Genomic DNA, 26,852 nt, shown 5'->3' on the forward strand with positions numbered 1-26,852 from the left:
CTCATTCCTTTTACATGTACCTTCAGTACTTTGGCCACCTCATGCGAAGAGTTGACTCATTGGAAAAGACTCTGATGCTGGGAGGGATTGGGGGCAAGAGGAGAAGGGGACGACAGAGGATGAGATGGCTGGATGGCATCACTGACTCGATGGACGTGAGTCTGAGTGAACTCCGGGAGTTGGTGATGGACAGGGAGGCCTGGCTGCTGCGATTCATGGGGTCGCAAAGAGTCGAACACGACTGAGCGACTGATCTCTCTCTCCCTCTCTCTCCCTCTCTCTCCCTCTCTCTCCCTCTCTCTCCCTCTCTCTCCCTCTCTCTCCCTCTCTCTCCCTCTCTCTCTCTCTCTCTCTCTCTCAGCTATCTGGGGGGCTTTCCAGGTGGCGCTAGTGGTAAAGAAATCGCCTACAGGTGCTGGAGACATAAGAGATGCGATTTGATCCCTGGGTTGGGAAGATCCCCTGGAGGAGGGCATGGCAACCCACTCCAGTATTCTTGCCTGGAGAATCCCATGGACAGAGGAGCCTGGCAGGCTACAGTCCATAGGGTCACAAAGAGTCAGACACGACTAAAACCTTTCAGCCGCCACCGCCAACTATATGGGGCCAAATCCTGTTTCTAGATTGTTTACCTTCTTAATTTCTTGTTCACCCTAAGGGGTGGCAGGTGTAGCAGATGGCTTCTTCTTGCATTCCCCCACCCCCAGCTCCTCAGCAATCTGTGTGGGGTGGGGGAGAGGGCGTGGGGTGTTGGTGGCATCTGCTGGTTTGCAGGCATTGTGTTCCATTTTGGGAGCCTTCATTCACATTTGGAGGCCTGAAATCACTGATGGCTGTGACATTTCTTGCTCACCATATGGCAGAAAATATTTCATTTCACCTTGGTTTGTTGTACTGAAACCAGACTCCAGTGCTAATGATTCTATGTTAGAGAATCCATGTTACCTTCAGATGGTGCATAGACAGGACATGGTCTCACATCTCAAACTGCTTGCTGGGAAATGTCTGGAAAACTAATTTCAAGTGTAAAAAGGCTTACAAAAAAGAAATCCACAGGGAGAGTACCAGGAGTACCCACTAGAGAATATTCCTATACCCTCTTTCTCCACCATGAACACACACACACAGGAGAACATTCATGAAAGAGTAGGAATGCTGTGTCTGAATGGAGAGAATTTAGATGTTACCAAGAACTTGACCTTTAGAAACTATTGTAAATCAACTAAGCAAAGGGATTTGCACAGGACCCTATGCAAATCAGTCAAATAGCTGTAATTACATGTTTATGTGATTTCATCTTTATGAATAGGCTGTGCTTTATAATTTTAGTTTACACCTGAGATCTTGAACAACAAATGCTACTGCTCTTGCCTGGATGCTCTTTACCCTCTTGTTTCACTCAAGTAAATTCCTACACGTCTTTCAAGACTCTTCAAATATAAGGACACAGTGAGAAGTCCATCCATAGTGGAGTTAGGAAGAAATGGGTGTTAAACATCTTACCGTCACTTACTAGCTGTGTAACATTGAGCAATTTACTTAACCTTTCTCATGCATAAAATGGACACAAATGACCACCTCTGCAAGTGATTGTGGGCAGTAAACATGGCAGTTTATAGAAAGTCTGGAACATGGCAGGCATTCAGTTAGCAACTCATGGGAGCCAGCATTACTCTGCCTCATCCTATAAGCCTGCTCTAGGCCATACTAACATGGCAGTTGCTCTTTCCTCTGTGTTCACGGAGCCCCTTAAGCATACTGTAAATACTTAACCTCACAGTATTACCTTTATTACACGCCTGTCTCCTCTACATTGGGAGACCCTCACAGTGCCACTCATCTCTTTATTCCCTGAACCCAGAGAAGACCCACAAAACAGGTGCTCAGTAAATTCACATTTAGTGAGTGAATGAATGAATGAGAAACTTGCCTCTGTCTTTTGCAATTCAGTGAATTTAACAGCCAGATTGGCAGATATGGTGACATTTAAATGGCCATGCTATGTAACTCAGCAGAGAAAGCCTATTTTTGTTAGCAAAGTGAGACCCACTGGTCTGCCCTCCACCTCCACCTCCACTCTGCATTCATCAGAGTCAGTGAGATTTTGATAAGAAAGACCATACTTGTAATCTCACCTCATGCCTAAAATTAGTATTTCTCTTTCGACTGGGTAGGGATAGACTGCTCTTAGCCCAGGCTGGCAAGGGAGCCTGAAAACCACAAATACACGCACACATGCATTAAAGAACACAGGACACTGTGGTTATTTGGGATCTCACTCTCAACACTGTGACACCCCGTTCTCGTGGTTAACACTGCTCAGGTCCCAGGGAGCTGCTTATCCATGTTTTCTAGCCAGTGTCCTTGAAACAGAAGGCAACATCTGAATGCTGTGAAGTTCCTAGGTTGTGCCACTACCTGTGCAGAGACTGCTTCGCCAGTGAATACAAACAATGGAAGAGCTTAGGCAACGGAAGAAAGCTAAGTCCACTTGTCAGATCCCTCCACTAAGATTCCTTGAATGCAATAGATTCTTGTATAAGAACATACCATCTCCCAGCACTACGAAATAACCATTTTCTTGTTTTTCTGCATGCTCTAATTTAAGATCCCAGAGGTACCCATAAATTAATTCAGTATTTGCAGCAGTTCACATGGAGGCTGGCAAGTATTTTGCAAAATTAAACAATTCATATTACTCTTTAATATGAATACACATAAAGTATGTGAAACATGACTCTAACTTGATATTGAACACTTGAATCATAAATAACTTTATTTAATAAAATTTCATTACATTTTCAAAATGTCAAGTAAAAAGTTTCAACTTTATTTAAATACTTGATATTCAATTCTTAATGTTTATTAATCATAAATTATATTTCTTCCCTTTAACTTTTGATTTTGAACATTTTAGAAAAATTACTCTTGCAAACATAAAAAAGTGACAATTTTATTTGAAAATTGAATTTATGTTGTTATAATATATTCCAATGGCTTTTAAAATAGTATTTAGACATATGGACTTCCATTTGTACAGTTTCTCAGGCCCTGAAAATCTTAGGGGAACACTTACCTGGAAGTGGTCCAGTCAAAGGACTTTTGAGTTGTCTGAGGGGAAATGCTAGATGGGTTCAGATATAAAAGTACAAAGACTTTCTGTTTCATTTTTAGTTTCTTTATTTTATATTATAATTGATTTACAATGTTGTATTACTTTCACATATACAACAAAGTGGTTCAGTTATGTATATATAATATTCTTTTTCAAATTCTTTTCCTATATAGGTTATGACAGAATATTGAGTAGAGTTCCCTGTGCTGATAGAGTTAAAGCTTAGGGCCCTTTAAGGAGGAAGTGAACATTCTGGCTCATGATTTCCTCAAGCCTTGTGCAACAATGTACCCAGCCTCAGAACTGGCCTTTCTTTAGATCAGGAACTAAGGAACTAATGATCACACACACAAGGTCTTGCTCATGGAAATGCTTTTCTTAGGCTCTATATTAATGATTGTAACTGTAACAGATCTTGCCTGGGAACCTGTTTCTCAAGACTTGTACCCCTGATTACAGAGCAACAGTATATCTTTCCCAGAGACCTTTCCTAGAATCCTTCCTCCTTGGCTAATCTTGTGCCAAAGTTATCTCAAAATGTATCCTTTGGGTAATGGTCTGGTGAAAGTCTTATGCCTTAAGGTATTCTTTTTATCTATTCTCAGCAACCAGCTGAGAGGTAAATAAGGCCCTGCTTAAAATAGGGAGGTTGGTTCTCTGCTACCCACTTCTGATGTCTATGTCAGAAGCTTTTTCTGTCACTTTTACTTTAAAGGAAAATCTACACAAAACTCTGAGTGACTGAGACTGTTTTTGGTTTCAGAGTTAAAGCTTCTCCTTTGGAGACCACAAATCCGGTGGCAGTGTTCACCATTCACTGCTAAGCTATCATCTTGGGGGCTCATCCAGGACCTTCAAAGCAAGGTAAGAATACTCAGAGCTGGAACTCTTTTACTGTTTTACTGTAAAGGCTCTATTTTGCTAACTCAAAAGCATATGGACTGAAGTTCTTTTGCCCAATCAGCTTTTCCTGGTCTCTCTGACCATTTTGTAACTGCTTGGGGAATTTGAAGCTACTAACCTAGTGTGCCAATCACTTCAGTACTCTTGCCTTGAGATCCATATGAGCAGTATGAAAAGGCAAAAAGATAGGACACTGAAAGATTAACTCCCCAAATCAGTAGGTGCCCAATATGCTACTGAAGAAGAGTGGAGAAATAACTCCAGAAACAATGAAGAGACAGAACTAAAGCAAAAACAACACCCAATTGGGGATGTGACTGGTGATGGAAGTAAAGTCTGATGTGTAAAGAGCAATATATAGGAACCTGGAGTGTTAGGTCGATGAATCAGTGTAAATTGGAAGTGGTCAAACAGGAGATGGCAAAAGTGAACATCAACATGTTACAAATAGTGAACTAAAATGGACCAGACTGGGCAAATTTAATTCCGATGACCATTATTTCTAAATACTGTGGGCAAGAATCCCTTAGAAGAAATGGAGTAACCCTCATAATCAACAAAAGAGTCTGAAATGTAGTACTTCAGTGCAACATCAAGAAAGACAGAATGAACCCTGTTCATTTCCAAGGCAAACCATTCAATGTTATAGCAATCCAAGTCTATGCCCCAACCACTAATGCTGAAGAAGCTGAAGTTGAATGGTTCTTTGATGACCTACAAGACCTTCTAGAACTAACACCAAAAAGAAGTCCTTTAAGTCATAGGGGACTGTAATGCAAAAGTAGGAAGTCAAGAGATACGTGGAGTCAAAGGCAAGTTTGGCCTTGGAGTACAACATGAAGCAAGGCAAAGGCTAACAGAGGTTTACGAAGAGAACGCATTGGTCATAGCAAACACCCTCCTCCAACAACACAAGAGATGACTCTACACGTGGACATCACCATATGGTCAATATCAGATTGATTATATGTTTTGCAGCCAAAGATGGAGAGAAGCTCAATATAGTCTGCAAAAACAAGACTGGGAGCTGACTGTGGCTCAGATCATGAACTCTTTATTGCCAAAATCAACTTAAATTGAAGAAAGTAAGGAAAACCATTAGAACATTCAGGTATGACCTAAATCGAACCCCTTATGATTACACAGTGACAGTGACAAATAGCTTCAAAGGATTAGATCCGATAGAGTGCCTGAAGAACTATGGACGGCAGTTAGTGACATTGTACAGGAGGCAACGATCAAGACCATCCCCAAGAAAAAGAAATGCAAAAAGCCAAAACGGTTGTCTGAGGAGGTCTTACAAACAACAGATAAAAGAAGAGAAGAGAAAGGCACAGGAGAAAAGGAGAGATAAACCCATCTGAATGCAGAGTTCCAAAGAATAGCATGGAAAGATAAGAAAGCCTTCCTCAATGATCAATGAAAGAAATAAAGGAAAACAGCTTCTATTGTTTGGGAAAGATTAGAGATCTCTTCAGGAAAATTAGAGATACTAAGGGAACATTTCATACAAGCTCACAGTAACGGATAGAAATGGTATGGGCCTAACAGAAGCAGAAGATATTAAGAAGAGGTGGCAAGAATACACAGAAGAACTATACAAAAAAGGTCTTAATAACCCAAATAACCACAGTGGTGTGATCACTCACCTAGAACCAGACATCCTGGAAAACAAAGTCAAGTGGGCCTCAGGAAGCATCACTACAAACAAAGCTAGTGAAGATGTTGGAATTCCAGTTGAGCTATTTCAAATCCTAAAAGACGATGCAATGAAAGTGCTGCAATCAATGTGCCAGCAAATTTGGAAAACTCAGCAGTGGCCACAAGACTGAAAAAGGTCGATTATCTCACAAGCTAACAAAATAATGTGCAAAATTTCCAAGCCAGGCTTCAAGGAACTTTCAGATGTTCAAGCTGGATTTAGAAAAGGCAGAGGAACCAGAGAGATCAAACTGCCAATATCCACTGGATTATAGAGAAAGCGAGAGAGTTCCAGAAAAACATCTACTTCTGCTTTATTGACTATGCCAAAGCCTTTGACTGTGTGGATAACAACAAACTGTGGGAAATTCTTAAAGAGATGGGAATACCAGACCATCTTACCTGCCTCCTGAGAAGTCTGTATGCAGGTCAAGTAGCAACAGCTAGAACTGGATGTGGAACAATGGACTGGCTTCAAATTGGGAAAGGAGTATGTTAAGGCTGTATATTGTCACCCTGCTTATTGCAGAGTACATCATGCGAAATGCCAGGCTGGATGAAGCACAAGCTGGAATCAAGATTGCCAGGAGAAATATCAATAACCTCAGATATGCAGATGACACCATCCTTATGGCAGAAAATGAAGAGAAACTAAAGAGCCTCTTGATGAAAGTGAAAGAGGAGAGTGAAAAAGCTGGCTTAAAACTCAATATTCAAAAGATGAAGATCATAGCATCCAGTCCCATCACTTCATGTCAAATAGATGGGGAAACAATGGAAACAGTGACAGACTTGGTTCTCTTGGACTCCAGAATCTTTGCAGATGGTAACTGCAGCCATGGAATTAAATGACACTTGCCCCTTGGAAGAAAAGCTATGATCAACCTAGACAGTGTATTAAAAAGCAGACATCACTTTGCTGACAAAGTCAGTCTAGTCAAAGTGATGGTTTTTCCAGTAGTCATGTATGGATGTGAGAGTTGGATCATAAAGAAAGCTGAGCACTGAAGAATAGATGCTTTTGAATTGTGGAGATCACACCAGTCAATCCTAAAGGAAATAAGTCCTGAATACTCATTGGAAGGACTGATGGTGAAGCTGAAGCTCCAATACTATGGCCACCTGATGGGAAGAAGTGACTTATTGGAAAAGACCCTGATGCTGGGAAAGATTGAAGGCAGGAGGAGAAGGGATCAACAGAGGGTGAGATGGTTGGATGGCATCACCGACTCGATGGACACGGTCGCAAGGAGTTGGACACGACTGAGCAACTGAACTGACTGAACTGAACCTAGTGTGCCAGTTTATAGACTTTCAGGGGACCTTCAATCCATGCTTCTATTGTGTTTTTCTAGCCAGACCCCCATTTCAAGTTTTACAGACACTGCAGGCACAGACACATTAGGGAGCTAGCTAGAGCTCTAGCTCCAGGGACATCTCTCAGACTGGAAATCACCATCCTGACTTCAGAGACCCAGAGGCGAGTTCTTGTCACCACTATGCCTCTGGACTATATGGACAGAGACATTGCTGGTGAGCATGAGATTCCTGAGGATATAGATTGGGGCACCTCAGTTTGGGGCAAATTGGAAAAGCAGCACGCTTCTTCCCTTGGTAATGCTAGCTCTTAGCAGACCAGAGAATGCCTGGTGGCTCTGGTCTCAGCTCCTTAGATAATCTTTCTGTACAATCTCCAGGACAGGAATAGAAAGGCTGACCTTGACACTCCATGAACAGGATAGACTATCTTTTCACTGCTGGCCAACTCTCCATTGCCTCCTTGGAAATTCCATAGACTGGCATGGCTTTTCTCAGAAGAGACGTTTGGGTTTCACATTTGTCCCTTTGGACTTACCACTTTTCCTGCAACAGGGCACGAACACACACAGTCCTCATGGTCCCCTTGCGACTTTGGCATGGGGCGCATTCCAGAAGACTATCCTGTGGCACCCTGGGTGGCGTCTGAGAAAAAGGGGAAACGAAATGAAGGCTTTGATGGTAAGGGACTAGACGTCAATGTGGAATGCTACCAGGTCCGCTCCTGGTGCATCTCCACCCCTCCCTGACGGTGGAACGAGTAGGATCAAAGAGAACAGATAGTACACCCGCGCCAATAGGAGATGAGTTAAATCCAATCAGGGAAGGGACACTTAGGTGGAAAACTTGTCTCCACCACCATCTAGAACAGAGAGATACACCTCTGGTAGGAAAAAAAAGGGTGTCAGGTGCCACTTTTTCTCTCTTACAAATGGGAGCTTCACACCATTTCAGTCCCATCCCTTTAGACTGTATCTTGGAAAGCCTGGGAGGTAACTAAAGAAGTGGTGTAAAGTCACCAGGGGAAGCCACTTTGGGTTTCAACTCTGACTCATTGGTGTATAGAAAAGTCACTCAGAACACATAGCACTGTCTCATATCATAAGAGCACAAATGAAAACAGTAATGAGAGGGGTACCCGCTCTTCAGGATTTGACCATAGGAGCCTTGGAGCAAGCTACACTGCTCCACCCAGCATGTGATATGAGACAAAAAGGAAGCCGTGGGGTGATCATTTTTGACAGGGACTGGCAACGGGTTTGGGACATGGCCAGGGACTTTCCCAACCAGTCCTCACCTTTCCCTCAGAGCAAGCTGAGAGAAAGATGGGCACCTGCACCAGATGAATGGGCAGACTCTGACCGGCCAGTGCAAGGGAGAGGCTAGATATTCTACCCGTCACCCAGCAGAGACCTGGGGGAGGGCTGCTTCCACAGTAAGAAAGAACAGTCGCTGAACATCATCTCTTTCTTTGTCTTACAGATGGGAACATCACAAAGTGCCAGTGCTGCTGCTGCTAAGTCGCTTCAGTCGTGTCCGACTCTGTGCAACCCCAGAGGCGGCAGCCCACCAGGCTCCCCCATCCCTGGGATTCTCCAGGCAAGAACACTGGAGTGGGTTGCCATTTCCTTCTCCAATGCATGAAAGTGAAAAGTGAAAGTGAAGTCGCTCAGTCATGAGCGACTCTGAGCGACCCCATGGACTACAGCCTGTCAGGCTCCTCCATCCATGGGATTTTCCAGGCAAGAGTACTGGAGTGGGGTGCCACTGCCTTCTCCGAAAGGGCCAGTATTACCCACTAAATCTGGGATAAGTTTGATAATTGTAATCATCTTATTTATGTGGTTTGTTCCTTGTATCTGTAATTGTATAATGAATTTTGTATCTAAGCAGCTTGAGACTTTTAAGTTACAATGGTTCAAGCTCCTACAATTGCCACAGCCTCCTCCAACTGTTACTTGGGGCCTCTAGATCAGAGACCCTGAGGGTAAGGAGAATATGTTGCCTTAACAATTTAGGGTCTGTGCCACTTACCAACAGGAAGAAATTACATATGATTTCTCCACCCCTTTCCCTGACAACCATATTCTCCTAAAAGAAAAAGGAGGGAATGAGAGAGTTAAAGCTTAGGGCCCTTTAAGAAGAAGGTGAACATTCTTGCTCATGCTTCCCTTAAGCCTTGTGCAACAATGTATCTTGCCCAAGATATGGCCTTTCTTTAGGTCTGGAAAATGATCACACACACACAGCACAGTATATTATTCATGGAAATGCTTTTCTTCAGTTCAGTTCAGTCACTCAGTCATGTCCGACTCTTTGTGACCCTGTGGACTACACCAGGCCAGGCTTCCCTGTCCATCACCAACTCCCAGAGCTTGCTCAAACTCATGTTCATCGAGTCGTTGTTGCCATACAACTACCTCATCCTCTGTTGTCCCCTTCTCCTGCCTTCAATCTTCACCAGCATCAGGTTCTTTTCCCATGAGTCATATCTTCATATCAGGTGGAGAAAATATTGGAGCTTCAACATCAGTCCTTCAAATGAATATTCAGGACTGATTTCTTTTAGGATTGACTGATTTGACCCCTTTGCAGTCCAAGGGACTCTCAAGAGTCTTCTCCAACACATCAAAAGCATCATTCTTCGGTGTTAGGTTTCTTTATTATCCAACTCTCACATCCATACATGATTACTGGAAAAACCATGGCTTTGACTACACGGACATTTGTTGGCAAAATAATGTCTCTGCTTTTTAATATGCTGTCTAGGTTGATCATAGCTTTTCTTCCAAGGGGCAAGCATCTTTTATTTTCACAGCTGCAGTCACCAGCCACAGTGATTTTGGTGTCCAAGAAAATAGTCTGTCACTGTTTCCCCATCTATTTGCCATGAAGTGATAGGACTGGATACCATGATCTTAGTTTTCTGAATGTTGAGCTTTAAGCCAGCTTTTTCACTCACCTCTTTCACTTTCATCAAGAGGCTCTTTAGTTCTTCTTTACTTTCTGCCATAAGGGTGATGCCATCTGCATATCTGAGGTTATTGGTATTTCTCCTGGCAATCTTGATTCCAGCTTGTGCTTTATCCAGCCCAGTGTTTCTCATGATGTACTCTATGTATAAGTTAAATAAGCAGGGTGACAATATACAGCCTTGACGTATTCCTTTCCCAATTTGGAACCAGTCTGTTGTTCCATGTCCGGTTCTAACTGTTGCTTCTTGACCTGCATACAGATTTCTCAGGAGGCAGGTAAGGTGGTCTGGTATTCCTACCTTACCTGCTTTTTCTTAGGCTCTATGTTAATGATTATAACTGTAACAAATATTACCTGGGAACCTGTTTCTCAAGACTTGTACCCCTGATTACATAGCAACAGTATACCTTGCCCAGAGACGTTGCCCAGAACCCTTTCTCCCTGGCTAATTTTGTGCCAAAAATTATCTCAGGATGTATGCCTTGGGAAAGGGTCTGGTGGAACTCTTACAACCTTGAGGTGTTCTTTTTATCTATTCTCAGCAGCCAGTTAAGAAATATGTAAGGCCCCGCTTAAACTAGTGAGGTGGATACTCACCTAACCCCTTCTGATGTCTATGTCAGAAGCTTTTTCTGTCACTTTCACTTTAAATAAAAATCTACACAAAGTTATGAGTGACTGAGACTGTCTTTGGTCCCAGAGTTAAAGCTTCTCCTTTGGAGACCACGAATCCAGCTGCACCGTTCATCATTCACCACTATGTTATCCGTGCTATGCAGTATCGTTGATGGTTATCTCTTTTTTTCCCAAAAAACTTTTTTTTATTTTGTATTGGGATATAGGTGATTAACAGTGTTGTGGTAGCTTCAAGTGAATGGGGAAGAGATTCACCATCCACATACGTGTATTCATTCTCTCTCAAACACCCCTCCCACCCAGGCTGGCACACAACATTGAGCAGAGTTCTGTGTGCTATATCATAGGTCCTTTTAGTTACCCATTTTAAATATAGCAGTGTATACATGGCTCTTCCAAAGTCCCTAACTATCCTTTCTTAGCAACGATAAGTTCATTTTCTAAGTCTGCGAGTCTCTCTGTTTTGGAAGTAAGTTCATATGTATCATTTTTTCTTAGATTTCATGTATAAGGGATGTCATGTGATATTTCTCCTTCTCTGTCTAACTTACTTGACTCAGTATGACACTCTCTATATCCATCCATGTTGCTTCAAATGGCATCATTCATTCTTTAATGGCTGAGTAATATTCCATTGTATATATGAACCACATCTTCTTTATCCATTCCTCTGTCAATGGGCATTTAGATTGCTTCCATGTCTTGGTTATTGTAAATAGTCAGGCAATGAACATTGGCGTGCATGTATCTTTTCAATCATGCTTTCTCCAGATATATGCCCAGGAGTGGGATTGCAGAGTCATATGGTAGCTCTATTTTTCACTTTTTAAGTAACCTCCATACTGTTCTCCATAGTGGCTATACCAATTTACATTCCCAGCTATAGTGTAGAAGGGTTCCCTTCTCTTCACACCCACTCCAGCATTTCTTTTTTGTGGATTTTTTGATGATAGCCATTCTATCTAAGAAATTTCTGTTTTAAAATGGGGAATGGGGGGAAACCTGCTATTAAGGCTTCAGTGTACAAGCTTTATGTTCAAGGAGTGATAAAATTACTTGAAGCAGGATATTATAACTCTTATGATCCAGACAGCCTCATCTAGAGCAAAGCTCTTAACAGAATCTCATCCTGAGGCAGACAGGCTAGGTACCCATCTCCAGCAGGACTGGAGCAGGGGACCTTACCCCAGAAAAAGCCTGGTCAGTCTGTTGTTGTTGTTTAGCCCCTAAGTCATGTTCGACTCTGTGACTCCATGGACTGCAGGATACTAGCCTTCCCTATCCTTCACTATCTCCTGGAATTTGCTCAAACTCATGTCCATTGAGTCAGTGATGCCATCCAACCATCTCATCATCTGTCCTCTTCTTCTCCTGCTGCCCTCAATCTTTCCCAGCATCAGGGTCTTTCCCAAGGAGTCTGTTCTTCACAACAGGTGGCCAAAGTAATGGAGCTTCAGCTTCAGCATCAGTCCTTCCAACTCCAAATTCAGAGTTGATCGCCTTTAGGATGGACTGGTTTAATCTCCTTGCTGTCTAAGGGACTCTCAAGAGTCTTCTCTAGCCCCACAATTTGAAAGCATCAGCGCTTCCACGCTCAGCCTTCTTTATGGCCCAACCCTTACATCCATACCTGACTACTGGAAAAATGATAGTTTTGACTTTTTGACCTTTGTCAGCAAAGTGATGTCTCTTCTTAATAGTCTGTTTGTCATAGATTTTTTTTTTAACCAAGAAGCAAGTGTCTTATTTTCATGGCTGCAGTCACCATCTGCAGTGATTTTGGAGTCCAAGAAAATAAAGTCCCTCACTGTTTCCATTGTTTCCCCATCTATTTGCCATGAAGTGATGAGACTGGATGCCATGATCTTAGTTTTCTGAAGGTTGAGTTTTAAGAAAGCTTTTTCATTTCATTAAGAAGCTCTTTGGTTGCTCTTCATTTTCTGCCATAAGGGTGGTATTATCTGTATATTTGAGGTTGTTTATATTTCTCCCAGAAATCTTGATTCCAGTTTGTGATTCATCTAGCCTGGCAGTTCACATGATGTACTCTGCATATTAGTTAAATAAGCAAGGTGACAATATACAGCCTTGATATACTTCTTTCCCAATTATTAACCAGTCTCCTGTTCCATGTCTGGTTATAACTGTTGCTTCTTGATCTGCATACAGATTTCTCAGGAGGCAGTTTAGGTGGCCTGGTATTCCCATCTCTTTAAGAATTTTCCATAGTTTGTTGTGATCCACACAGTCAAAGGCTTTTGTTTAGTCAATGAAAAAGAAGTAGTTGTTTTTCTGAAATTCTCCTGCCTTTTCTATGATCCAGTGGATGTTGGAAATGTCAGGTTCCTCTGCCTTTTCTAAACCCAGGTTGTACATCTGTAAGTTCTCAGTTTAAGTACTGTTGATGCCTAGCTTGAAGAATGTTGAGCATTACCTTGCTAGCACATAAAATGAGCACAAATGTGTGGTACTTTGAACTTTCATTGGCACTCCCCTCCTTTGGAATTGGAATGAAAACTCACCTTTTTCAGTCCTGTGGACACTGCTGAGTTTTCCAAATTTGCTGACATCTTGAGTGCAGCACTTTTACAGCATCATCTTTTAGGATTTGAAATAGCTCAGCTGGGACTCCATCATCTCCATTAACTTTGTTCATAATGATGCTTCCTGAGGCCCACTTGACTTCTCATTCCAGGATATCTGGGTTTAAATGAGTGATCACCATTGTGTTTATCTAGGTCATGATGATCTTTTTTGTATAGTTCTGTGTATTCTTCCCACCTCTTCTTAGAATCTTCTGCTTCTGTTAGGTCCATACCATTTCTGTAGTTTACTGTGTCTAACTTTTCATGAAATGTTCCCTTGGTATCTAATTTTCTTGAAGAGGTCTCAGGTCTTTCCCATTCTCTTGTTTTCCTGTATCTCTTTGCATTGACCAATGAGGAAGGCTTTCTTATCTCTCATTGCTATTCTTTGGAACTCTGCATTCAAATGGGTATCTTTCCTTTTATCCTGTGCCTTTTGCTTCTCTTCTTTTCTCAGCTGTTTGTAAAGCCTCCTCAGACAACCATTTTGCCTTTTTGCATTTCTTTTTCTCAGGAATGGTGTTGATCACCACCTCCTGTAAAAGTCATGAACCTCCATCCATAGGTCTTCAGGAAGTCTATCAGATCCAGTCCTTTGAATCTATTTATCATTTCCACTGTGTAGTCGTAAAAGGTTTGATTTAGGTCATATCTGAATGTTCTAGTGGTTTCCCCTACTTCCTTCAATTTAAGTCTGAATTTGGCAATAAGGTGTTCTTGATGTGAGCCACAGTCAGCACCTGGTCTTGTTTTTGCTGACTGTAAAAGAGCTTCTCCATCTTCCACTGCAAAGAATATAATCAATCTGATTTCAGTATTGACCATCTGGTAATGACCATGTGTAGAGTCTTTTCTTGCGTTGTTTGAAGAGGATATTTGCTATGACCAGTGCTTTCTCTTGGCAAAACTCTGTTAGCCTTTCCTTGCTTCATGCTGTGCTCCAAGGCCAAACTTGCTGTTACTCCAGGTACCTCCTGACTTCCTATTGTTGCATACAGTCCCCTATGATTTAAAGGACATCTTTTCTGGTGTTAGTTCTAGAAGGTCTTGTAGGTATCATAGAACAGTTCAACTTCAGCTTCTTCAGCATTAGTGGTTAGGGCACAGATTTGGATTACTGTGATATTGAATAGTTTGCCTTAGAAATGAGCCAAGATCATTCCGTCATTTTTAAGATTGCAGCAAAGTACTGCATTTCGGACACTTTTCTTGACCATGAGGGCTACTTCATTTCTTCTAAGGGATTCTTGCCCACAGTAGTAGATATAAAGGTCATCTGAATTAAATTCAGCCTTTTCCATCCATTTCAGTTCAGTGATTTCTTAAATACCAATATTCACTGTTGTCATCTCCTGTTTGAACACACATACTTTCCTATTAGTGTCCAGAAGTCTGGAAAAGGTGGAGGCATGCATGGACAGTTTGGCCTCAGGCCAAATAATAGGGAGGAAATACAGCCCCACCCATCAACAGATAAGTGGATTAAAGATTTACCATCTCTTTAAGAATTTTCCAGTTTGTTGTGATCAAAGGATCACAACACAAAGGAATAGCAAACCACCTGACCTGCCTCCTGAGAAAGCTATATGCATGTCAAGAAATAAGTTAGAACTGGACATGGGTCAATATATGGCAAAAACCACCACAATATTGTAAAGTAATTAGCCTCCAATTAAATTAATTTTAAAAAGAAAACAAAAAGAACTGGACATGGAAAAATAGACTGGTTCCAAATTGGGAAATGAGTATGTAAAAGCTGTATATTGTCACCCTGCTTATTTAACTTATATGCAGAGTACATCATGAGAAATGCCAGGATGGATGAAGCACAAGCTGGAATCAAGATTACCAGGAGAAATATCAATAACCTCAGATATGCAGATGACAGCATCCTTATGGCCAAAAGCGAAGAAGAACTAAAGAGCCTCTTGATGGAAGTGAAAGAGGTGAGTGAAAAAGTTGGCTTAAAACTCAACATTCAGAAAACTAAGATCATGGCATCCAGTCCCATTACTTCGTGGCAAATAGATGGGGAAACAATAGAAACAGTGACAGACTTTATTTTCTTGGGCTCCAAAATCTTTGAACATGGTGACTGCAGCCATGAAATTAAGAAACACTTGCCTCTTGGAAAAAGTTATGACCAACCTAGACAGCATATTAAAAAGCAGAGACATTACTTTGCTAATAAAGGTCCATCTAGTCAAGGCTGTGGTTTTTCCAGTAGTCATGTATGGATGTCAGAATTGGACTGCAAAGAAAGCTGAGTGCCAAAGAATTGCTGCTTTTGAACTGTGGTGTTGGAGAAGAGTCTTGAGAGTCTTCTGAACACCAAGGAAACCCAACCAGTCAATCCTAAATGAAATCAGTCATGAATATTCATTGGAAGGACTGATGCTGAAGCTGAAACTCCCATCAAATCACCTAATGTGATGAACTGATTCATTGAAAAAGATCTCAATGCTGGGAAAGATTGAAAGCGGGAAGAGAAGGGGACAACAGAGAACAAGATTGTTGGATGGCATCACCAACTCTATGAACATGAGTTTGAGTATGCTCGGGGAGTAGGTGATGGACAGGGAAGCCAGGCATGTGACAGTCCATGGGGTCACAAAGAGTCGGACACAACTGAGCAACTAAACTGACTGAGCATGCCCCGCCCATCATTATAAGACCCAGTTTCCCCCTCAGTCAGGCTCTCCCATCAGGAAGCTTCCATAAGCCTCTTATCCTTATACATCAGAGGGCAGACAGAATGAAAACCACAGTCACAGAAAACTAACCAAACTGATGACAGCCTTGTCTAACTAATGAAAATACGAGCCATGCCATGTAGGATCACCCAAGATGGACGGGTATGGTGGAGGGTTCTGACAAAGAGTGGTCCACTGGAGAAGGGAATGGCAAACCACTTCAGTATTTTTGCCTTGAGAACCCCATGAACAGTATGAAAAGGCAAAAAGATAGGACACTGAAAGATGAACTCCTCAGATCAGTAGGTGCCCAATATGCTACTGGAGAACAGAGAAATAACTCCAGAAACAATGAAGACATGGAGCCTAAGTGAAAACAACACCCAGTTGTGTATATGACTGGTGATGGAAGTAAAGTCTGATGCTATAAAGAACAATACTGCATAGGAACCTGGAATGTTTTGCCCATGAATCAAGGTAAATTGTAAGCAGTCAAACAGGAGATGGCAAGAATGAACATTGACATTTCAGGAATTGGTGAACTAAAATGGACCAAAAAGGGCAAATTTAATTCAAATGACCATTATATCTAATACTGTGGCAAGAATCTCTTAGAAGAAATGGAATTGCCCTCATAGTAAACAAAAAAGTCAGAAATGCAGTACTTTAGTGCAATCTCAAAAATGACAGAATGGTATCTGTTCATTTCCAAGGCAAACCATTCACTATCACAGTAATCCAAATCTATGCCCCAACTACTAATGCTGAAGAACCTGAAGTTGAATGGTTCTATGATGACCTACAAGACCTTCTAGAACTAACACCAAAAATTCCTGTCCTTCATCACAGAGGACTGGAATGCAAAATTACAAGTCAAGAGATACCTAGAGTAAAAGGCAAGTTTGGCCTTGGAGTACAAAATGAAGCAGGGCAAAGGCTAACAGATTTTTGCCAAGAGAATGCACTGGTTATAGCTAACACCTTCTTCTAACAACACAAGAGATGACTCTACACATGGACATCACCAGATGGTCAATACTGAAATCAGATTAATTATATTTTTTTGCAGTGGAAGATGGAGAAGCTCTATACAGTCAGCAAAATCAAGACCGGGAGCTGACTGTGGCTCATATCATGAACTCCTTATTCCCAAATTCAGACTTAAATTGAAGAAAGTAAGGGAAACCACTAGAGCATTCAGGTATGACCTAATCAAACCCCTTACAATTATACAGTGGAAGTGATAAATAGATTCAAAGGATTAGATCTGATAGAAAAGAGTGCCTGAAGAACTATGGATGGTGGTTCATGACATTGTACAGGAGGCAGTGATCAAGACCATCCCCAAGAGAAAGAAATGCAAAAAGGCAAAATGGTTGTCTGAGGAGGCCTTACAAACAAGTGAGAAAAGAAGAGAAGTGAAAGGCACAGGAGAAAAGGAAAGATATATCCATCTGAATGCAGAGTTCCAAAGAATAGCAAGTAGAGATAAGAAAGCTTTCCTCAGATCAATCCAAAGACATACAGGAAAATAATAGAATGGGAATGGCTAGAGATCTCTTCAAGAAAATTAGAGATACTAAGGGAACATCTCATGCAAAGATGGGCACAGTAAAGGACAGAAACATTATGGACCTAACAGAAGCAGAAGATACTAAGAAGAGGTGGCAAGAATACACAGAAGAACTATACAAAAAATATCTTCAAGATGCAAATAGGCACGATGGTGTGATCACTCACCTAGAGCCAGGTGGAATGAGAAGTTAAGACAGCCTCAGAGACATCATTATGAACAAAGCTAATGGAGGTGATGGAGTTCCAGCTGAGCTATTTCAAATCCTAAAAGATAATGCTGTGAAAGTGCTGCACTCAATATGTCAGCAAATTTGGAAAACTCAGCAGTGTCCAGGACTAGAAAAGGTCAGTTTTCATTCCAATCCCAACGAAAGACAATGCCAAAGAATGCTCAAACTACAATTGCAGTCATATCACACGCTAGCAAAGTAATGCTCAAAATTCTCAAAGCAAGCACGTGAAGGGCAGAGACATTACTTTATCAACAAAGGTCTGTCAAGGCTATGGTTTTTCCAGCAGTCATGTATGGATGTGAGAGTTGGACTATAAAGAAAGCTGAGCGATGAAGAATTGATTCTTTTGAACTGTGGTGTTGGAGAATACTCTTGAGAATCCCTTGGACTGCAAGGAGATCCAACCAGTCCATCCTAAAGAGATCAGTCCTGAGTGTTCATTGGAAGGACTGATGCTGAAGCTGAAATTTCAATACTTTGGCCACCTGATGTAAAGAGCTGACTCATTTGAAAAGACCCTGATGCTGGGAAAGATTGAGGGCAGGAGGAGAAGGGGATGACAGAGGATGAGATGGCTGGATGGCATCACTGACTCAATGAACATGAATTTGGGTAAACTCCGGGAGTTGGTGATGGACAGGGAGGCCGGGTGTCTGCAGTTCATGGGGTCGCAAAGAGTCGGAAAGGACTGAGTGACTGAACTGAACAGAGAACTTCCAGATGTTTAAGTTGGATTTTGAAAAGGCAGGGGAGCCATAGGTCAAATTGCCAACATCAATTGGATCATAGAGAAAGCAAGAGAGTTCCAGGAAAAACATCTACTTCTGCTTTACTAATTACACCAAAGCCTTTGACTGTGTGGATCACAACAAACTGTGGAAAAATCTTAAAAAGATGGGAATACTAGACCACCTTACCTGCCTCCTGAGAAATCTGTATGCAGGTCAAAAGCAACAGTTAGAATCGGACATGAAAAAACAGACTGGTTCCAAATTGGGAAAGGAGTATGTCAAGACTATACATTGTCACCCTGTTTATTTAACTTATATGCAGAGTACATCATGCAAAATGCCAGGATGAAACACAAGCTGGAATCAAGAGTGCAGCGAGAAATATCAATAACCTCAGATGTTCAGATGACCCCACCCTTATGGGAGAAAGTAAAGAGGAACTAAAAAGCCTCTTGATGAAAGTGAAAGAAGAGAGTGAAAAGGCTGGCTTAAAACTCAACATTCTGTGGGAGAAGACGAGGGTGGGATAATTTGAGAAATCCATTGAAACATGTATATTACCATATGTGAAATAGATCACCAGTCCAGGTTTGATACCTGAGACAGGGTGCTCAGGGCCAGAACACTGGGATGACTCTGAGGCATGGGATGGGGAGGGACGTGGCAGGGGGCTTCAGAATGGGCAACACATGTACACCCATGGCTGATTCATGTTAATGTATGGCAAAAACCACTACAATATTGTAAAGTAATTAGCCTCCAATTAAAATAAATTAATTTATTTTCTTAAAAACCTCAACATTCAAAAAATGAAGATCATGGCACCCAGTCCCATCACTTTGTGGCAAATAGATGGGAAAACAATGGAAACAGTGACAGACTTTATTTTCTTGGGCTCCAAAATCTTTGCAGATTGTGACTTCAGCCATGAAATTAAAAGGCATTTGCTCCTTGGAAGAAAAGCTGTGACCAACCTAGACAGCATATTAAAAAGCCAGAGACATTACTTTGCTGACAAAGTTCTATCTAGTCAAAGCTATGGTTTTTCCAGGAGTCATTTATAGATGTGAGAGTTGGACCATAAAGAAAGCTGAGTGCCTAAGAATTGATGCTTTTGAACCATGGTGTTGGAGAAGCCTCTTGGGAGTCCCTTGGACTGGAGGAGATTAAACCTGTTAGTCCTAAAGGACATCAATCTTGAATGTTCATTGGAATGACTGATGGTGAAACTCCAATACTATGGTCCCCTGATGCAAAAAACACTCATTTGTAAAGACCCTGATGCTGAGAACGATTGAAGGCAGGAGGAGAAGAAGCCGATGGAGGATGAGATGGTTGGATGGCAGCACTGACTCCATGGACATGAGTTTGAGCAAGCTCCGGGTGTTGGTGGTGGAGGGGGGAGCCTGGCATGCTGAAGTCCATGGGGTGGCAGGGAGTTGGACATGACTGAGCAACTCAGCTGAACTGAACAGACTTTTCCTTGACTCGTGGACCTAACATTTCAGGTTTCCGTGCAATATTATTCTTACAGCATCAGATTTTACATTCTCCACCTGAAACATCCACAACTGGGTTCTATTTCCACTTTGACTCAGCCTCTTCATTCTTTCTGTAGCTATTTCTCCACTTTTGCCCATAACATATTGGACACCTACTGACCTGGGTTGGGGGGAGGTGCTCATATTCCAATTTCATATCATTTTGCCTTTCCAAACTCCTTGTGGGGTTCTCAAGGCAAGAATCTGAAATGGCTTGCCATCCCCTTCTCCTGTGGACCATGTTTTGTCAGAACTCTCCACCATGACCCATCTAACTTCAGTAACCCTGCACAGCATGGCTCATAGTTTCATTAAGTTTCACAAGGCTGTTATCCATGTGGTCATTTAGGTTTGTTGTCTTTTGTTTCATTCTGAAGGCCAAGGGATTGTACTTATTTGATATTCTGTCTTCTCTCTAATGAATGAGGATAAGAAGTTTGTGCACCTTCCTGATGTGAGGGACTCTCTGTGGGGAAAACTGGGTCTTCCTCTGTTGGGCACAGCCATGATCAGTAAATCTTTATACCAATTTTCTGCTTATTGGTGTGGCTGTGATCCCTCGCTGTAGTTTGGCCCAAGGCAGCCCAGTCCTGGAATCTGCAGTCGCTATGATAGGGCCACAGGCTATGGTAAGGCGATTGGCAACCTCTTTCAAGAGGACCTATGCCAACACGCTGTGCCTCCCAGGATGACTGCTGCCAGTGCCCCCAACCCTGTGGCAGGCCCACATCTCTGCAAGAGATGTCACAGGCAAGTCTACCTCAGTCTCCTGTGCACTCACTGTTCCTTTCCCCTGGGTTCTGATGTTCACAGGGTTTTGTTTGGGCCCTCCAAGAGTCTCTGTTTCCCTCAGTTTTGTGAAAGTTCCATAATCAACCTCCACTGAGCTTCAGACCTGGGGATTCCCAGTCTCTTGGCTGGATCCCAGGTTGAGAAGTCTGATGTGGGGTCTAGGACCTTCCCAACAGTGTGAGAACTTCTATGGTATAATTGTTCTCCAGTTTGTGGGTTGCCCACTTGATGGCTCTGTGGTAGGGCTAATGGCGAACTCCTCCAAGAGGTCAGTCTCTTCCCTCAAAAATCCCTCCATCCTCTCCAAGGCAGCCTCCCTGTTCCACATTGATTAGCCTCACTGCCTTCAATCCTTTCACATTTATTGGGCACCTATTACATACATAGACAACTTACTAAAAAGCAGAGACATCACTTTGCCAACAAAGGTTCGATAGTCAAAGCTATTGCTTTTCTAGTAGTCATGTACCGATGTGAGAGTTGGACCATAAAGAAGGCTGTCCACCAAGAAGAGATGCTTTCACATTGTGGTGCTGGAGAAGACTCTTGTGAGTCCCTTGGACAGCAAGGAGTTCAAACCAGTCAGTCCTAAAGGAAATCAACCCTGAATATTCACTGGAAGGACTGATGCTGAAGCTGAAGTTCCAATATTTGGCCACCTGATGCAAAGAGCCCACTCACTAGAAACGATCCTGATGCTGGCAGAAAGTAAGGGCAGGAGGAAAAGAGGCCGACAGAGGATGAGATGGTTGGATGGCATCACGGACTCAGTGCACATGAGTTTGAGGAAACTCCAGGAGATAGTGAAGAACAGGGAAGCCTGGTGTGCTGCAGTCCATGGGATTGCAGAGTTGGACACAACTGAGTGACTGAACAACAGGACTATATACCACACACACAGTCAGGTGCTTGACATACAAATGCAAAATTAAAGAAACATTATCCCTGCCTTCAGAGAACGTTAGAGACCAAACTCCTCTCCTACTGGAAAGAAGAAGGAAGCACTTTGAGTTAATTGCAGGACCCATAAGAAAGAGGAGGGAGACAGAATATTACAATCTGTACAATAGCCCTATATTACTAGCTCTCCCACAGTGCAAGCAATGGTCATGTAATACTTGAGGAACACTGTTTTAAAATACAAGATATCTTAAAATATCTTAAAAATAACTTCCTCCCCCACCTTGTTTTCATGGTTGCTGATTCATTTTTTAATTCATTTGTTATTTATTTTAAAAACATTTATAGAGTGCTATGTGCCAATTAAGAAATATGCAGTTCCTCGTCTCAAAGAGGATGAAGTTACATGTGATGAGGTTTTGACCATTTTAACAGGGAAATTAAAAAAGTCTTTAACAACAAAACACGATATATGTATGCACTTACAAGATATTTACTATGCAGTATACAACAAAGTGTCATGTATATGTGGTGGTATAATATCCATACTTTCTGGGGAGAACTTGTTTTCTCTATAATTACTTATAATTTTCTGAAATGATAGTGATAGAAAAGGTAGATATTTTAAAATATTCTTAGCAAATGTTTGTGGCCATCCACAACAGTGCCTTGACCTGAATTGTATGTTTGTCGTTGCTTAGTCACTAAGTCACGTCCAATTCTTTTGTGACCCCACAAGGGCTGTAACCCTCAAGGATACTCTGTTCATGATTTCCCAGGCAAAAAATAGTTGAGTGGGTTACCATTTCCTTTTCTAGGGGATCTTCCTGACCCAGGGATTGAACCTGAGTCTCCTGCATTGCAGGTGGATTCTTTACCACTGAGCCACCTGGGAAGATCATATGAGGATCATATGAATTATATACATGATATTGTAGTAAAGTGGTCATGTGATTAGCTGTCATACTGTGAAAACTAGGAAAACTTAGGAAATCTGTAAGTCTGAGAACCACTGGTTTCATGTATCACATTTATAACCAGTTCTTCTCTACCTTTATTTACTTTTCCCAACCATAAAATGAATGTTTCAACAGGCTGGGTTTTCTGTTTGCTCTCTTCATACATTCATCTTTGGAAAGTTTATTCCTTTCAGGATTTCAACAACACATGTCTACAGTACTTTACAATTTATAAAGTTCTTTGTGTAAAGTAGTCCCTAGTGTCAGAAGGATATGTTTTTAAATCTGGATTCCTGTATTTATTAGTTTTGTAATCATGTATTACCGAACTCAGGTTTGACTATTTGCCACTCAAAAGTCAATATTCAATAGATAAGTGTTGGTTGGACAGATTACTTTATTCAGGAGGCTGGCTACCTGGGGAGAAGGTGGACTTGAGAGGGTAACAGGAAGGAAGGCCAGGGGTCTCCAAATGGAGGAAATAGGCTACAAGTGTCAGACTTTTTTTTTTTTTTTAGTCTCCCTCTCAAGCAGCAGGAGGAAAAAAACTACTAGTATTAAATTCTTTTCCACTCTGTATAAAAATTTTAAAAAAGGTTTCTCTTAAAATTCTATCTGCCATGATGAGGCCTAGCACCACCTGAACTTAACTTTTCTCAAACCTTGAGCTAACCGATGTGTTTTTCTTATGGAAATGTTTTTCTTAAGCTATGTTAAAGAACTATGTATTTACCCTTGACTCTTTCCTCAAGTCGGTTCCACTCTTTCTTCAAGTCGGTTCCACTTATTGGTAAGACTCAGAACCAATAATTCAGTTCAATCACTCAGTCATGTCGGATTCTTTGCGACCCCATGGACTCCAATGCAGCAGGCCTCCCTGTCCATCACCAACTCCCCGAATTTACACCAACTCATGTCCATTGAGTCGGTGATGCCATCCAACCATATCATTCTTTGTCATCCCCTTCTCCTCCTACCTTCAATCTTTCCCAGCCTCAGGGTCTTTTAAAATGAGTCAGCTCTTCACATCAGGTGGCCAAAGTATTGGAGTTTCAGCTTCAGCATCAGTCCTTCCAATGAATATTCAGGACTGATTTCCTCTAGGATGGACTGGTTGGATCTCCTTGCAGTCCAAGTGACTCTCAAGAGTCTTCTCCAACACCACAGTTCAAAAGCATCAATTTTTCGGTGCTCAGCTTCCTTTATAGTCCAGCTCTCACATCCATACATGACTACTGGAAAAACCATAGCCTTGACTAGATGGACCTTTGTTGGCAAAGTAATGTGTCTCTGCTTTTTAATATGTTATCTAGGTTGGTCATAACTTTTCTTCCAAGGATTAAGCGTCTTTTAATTTCATGTCTGCAGTCACCATCTGCAGTGATTTTGGAGACCAAGAAAATAAAGCCTGTCACTGCTTCCACTGTTTCCCCATCTATTTGCCATGAAATGATGGGACTGGATGCCATGATCTTAGTTTTCTGAATGTTGAGCTTTAAGCCAACTTTTTCACTCACCTCTTTCACTTTCATCAAGAGGCTCTTTAATTCTTCTTCACTTTCTGCCATAAGGGTGGTATCATCTGCATATCTGAGGTTATTGATATTTCTCCCAGCAATCTTGATTCCAGCTTGTGCTTAATCCAGCCCAATATTTCTCATGATGTACTCTGCAAATAAGTTAAATAAATAGGATGACAATATACAGCCTTGACATACTCCTTTCCCGATTTGGAACTAGTCTGTTGTTCCATGTCCAATTCTAACTGTTGCTTCCTGACCCTCATACATGTTTCTCAGGAGGCAGGTCAGGTGGTCGGTATTCCCATTGCTTTAAGAAGTTTCCATAGTTTATTGTGATCCACACAGTCAAAGGCTTTACTATAGTCAATGAAGCAGAAGTAGATGTTTTTCTGGAATGCCCTTGCTTTTTTGATGATCCAACAGATGTTGGCAATTTGATCTCTGATTTCTCTGCCTTTTCTAAAACCAGCTTGAACATCTGGAAGTTCACAGTTCACACACTGTTGAAGTCTAGCTTGGAGAATTTGGAGCATTACTTCGCTAGCATGCGAGATGAGTACAATTGTGCAGTACTTTGAACATTTTTTTTTTTGGCATTGCTTTTCTTTGAGATTGTAATGAAAACTGACTTTTCCAGTCCTGTGGCCACTGCTGAGTTTTCCCAATTTGCTGGCATATTGAGTGCAGCACTTTCACAGCATCATCTTTTAGGGTTTGAATAGCTCAACTGGAATTCCATCACATCCACTAGCTTTGTTCATAGTAATGCTTCCTAAGGCCCACTTGACCTCACACTCCAGGATGTCTGGCTCTAGGTGAGCCAGACACCATCGTGATTTTCTGGGTCATTAAGATCTTTTTGTTGGAGAAGGCAATGGCAACCCACTCCAGTACTCTTGCCTGGAAAATCCCATGGACTGAGGAGCCTCGTGGTCTGCAGTCCATGGGGTCACTAAGAGTCGGACAGGACTGAGAGACTTCACTTTCACGCATTGGAGAAGGAAATGGCAACCCGCTCCAGTGTTCTTGCCTGGAGAATCCCAGGGATGGGGGAGCCTGGTGGGCTGCCATCTATGGGGTCGCACAGAGACACAACTGAAGCTACTTAGCAGCAAGATCTTTTTGTATAGTTCTTCTGTGTATTCTTACCACCTCTTCTTAATATCTTCTACTTCCACACCATTTCTTTCTTTTTTTGTGAACATTTTTGCATGAAATGTTCCATTGGTATCTGTAATTTTCTTGAAAAGATCTCTAGTCTTTCCCAAACTATTGTTTTCCTCTACTTCTTTGCATTGATATCTTAGGAAGGCTTTCTTACTCTCCTTTCTATTTCTTGGAACTCTGCATTCAGATGGATGTATTTTTCCTTTCCTCCTTTGCCGTTAACTTGTCTTCTTTGCTTAGCTATTTTTAAGGCCTCCTCTGACAACCGTTTTGCCTTTTTGCATTTTTTCTTCTTGGGGATGGTTTTGATCACTGCCTCCTGTACAGTGTTATGAACCTCTGTCCATAGTTCTTTAGGCACTCTATCTATCATATCTAATCCCTAGATTCTATTTGTTACTTCCACTGTATAATTGTAAGATATTTGATTTATGTTGTAACTGAATGGCATGGTGGTTCTCCCTACTTTCTTCAGTTTAAGTCTGAATTTGGCAACAAGGTTTTTTTGATCTGAGCCACAGTCAGCTCCAGGTCTTGTTTTTACTGACTGTATAGAGCTTCTCCACCTTTGGCTGCAAAGAATATAATCAATCTGATTTCAGTATTGACCATCTGAGGATATCCATGTGTAGAGTCATCTTTTGCATTGTTGGAAGAAGTTGTTTGCCATGACAGGTGCATTCTTTTGGCAAAACTCTGTTAGCTTTTGCCCTGCTTCATTTTCCTCTGAAGCCAAATTTGCCTGTTATTTCAGGTGTCTCTTGACTTCCTACTTTTGTAATCCTATCCCCTATGATGAAAAGGACAACTTTTTTTGGTATTAGTTCTAAAAGGCCTTCTAGGTATTATAGAACTGTTCAACTTCATTCTTCAGCATTAGTGGTGGGGGCATAGGCTTGGGTTACTGTGATATTGAATGGTTTGCCTTGGAAATGAACAGAGATCATTCCATCATTTCTGAGACTGCACCAAAGTACTGCATTATGGACTGTTTTGTTGACTATGAGGGCTGCTCCATTTCTTCTAAGGGATTCTTGCCCACAGTAGTAGATATAATGGTCATCTGAATTAAATTAGCCCATCCTGGTCTTTAGCTCACTGATTCCTAAAATGTCAATGTTCACTCTTGCCATCTCCTGTTTGACCACTTCCAGTTTACCTTTATTCATGGACCTGACATTCCAGGTTCCTGTGCAGTATTGATCTTTATAGAATTGAACTTTACTTCCACCACCAGACACATCCACAACTGGGCATTGTTTTTGCCTTGACTCAGCCTCTTCATTCCTTCTGGAGCTATTTCTCTACTCTTCTCCAGTAGCATATTGGGTACCTACCAACCTGGGGAGTTCATCTTTCAGTGTCAAATCTTTTGCCTTTTCATACTGTTTGTGTGGTTCTCAAGGCAAGAATGCTGAAGCGGTTTGCCATTCCTGTCTCCAGTCAACCACTTTTTGTCAGAACTCTCCATCAAGACCCGTCCATCTTGGGTGATCCTACATGGC

General features: G+C 41.7%; 1 long non-coding RNA gene across 1 annotated transcript; it reads left to right on the top strand.

Annotated features, from left to right (window-relative positions):
* Positions 1 to 3,687: 3,687 nt before the first annotated feature.
* Positions 3,688 to 11,638, top strand: LOC133236977 (uncharacterized). The gene is made up of 3 exons (XR_009733091.1): positions 3,688 to 3,979; positions 7,592 to 7,717; positions 8,519 to 11,638. It is a non-coding gene; the product is annotated as an uncharacterized LOC133236977 (long non-coding RNA).
* Positions 11,639 to 26,852: the final 15,214 nt, after the last annotated feature.

The sequence above is a fragment of the Bos javanicus genome, chromosome 3 (genome assembly GCF_032452875.1).
Source record: "Bos javanicus breed banteng chromosome 3, ARS-OSU_banteng_1.0, whole genome shotgun sequence".
Lineage (NCBI taxonomy): Eukaryota > Metazoa > Chordata > Mammalia > Artiodactyla > Bovidae > Bos > Bos javanicus.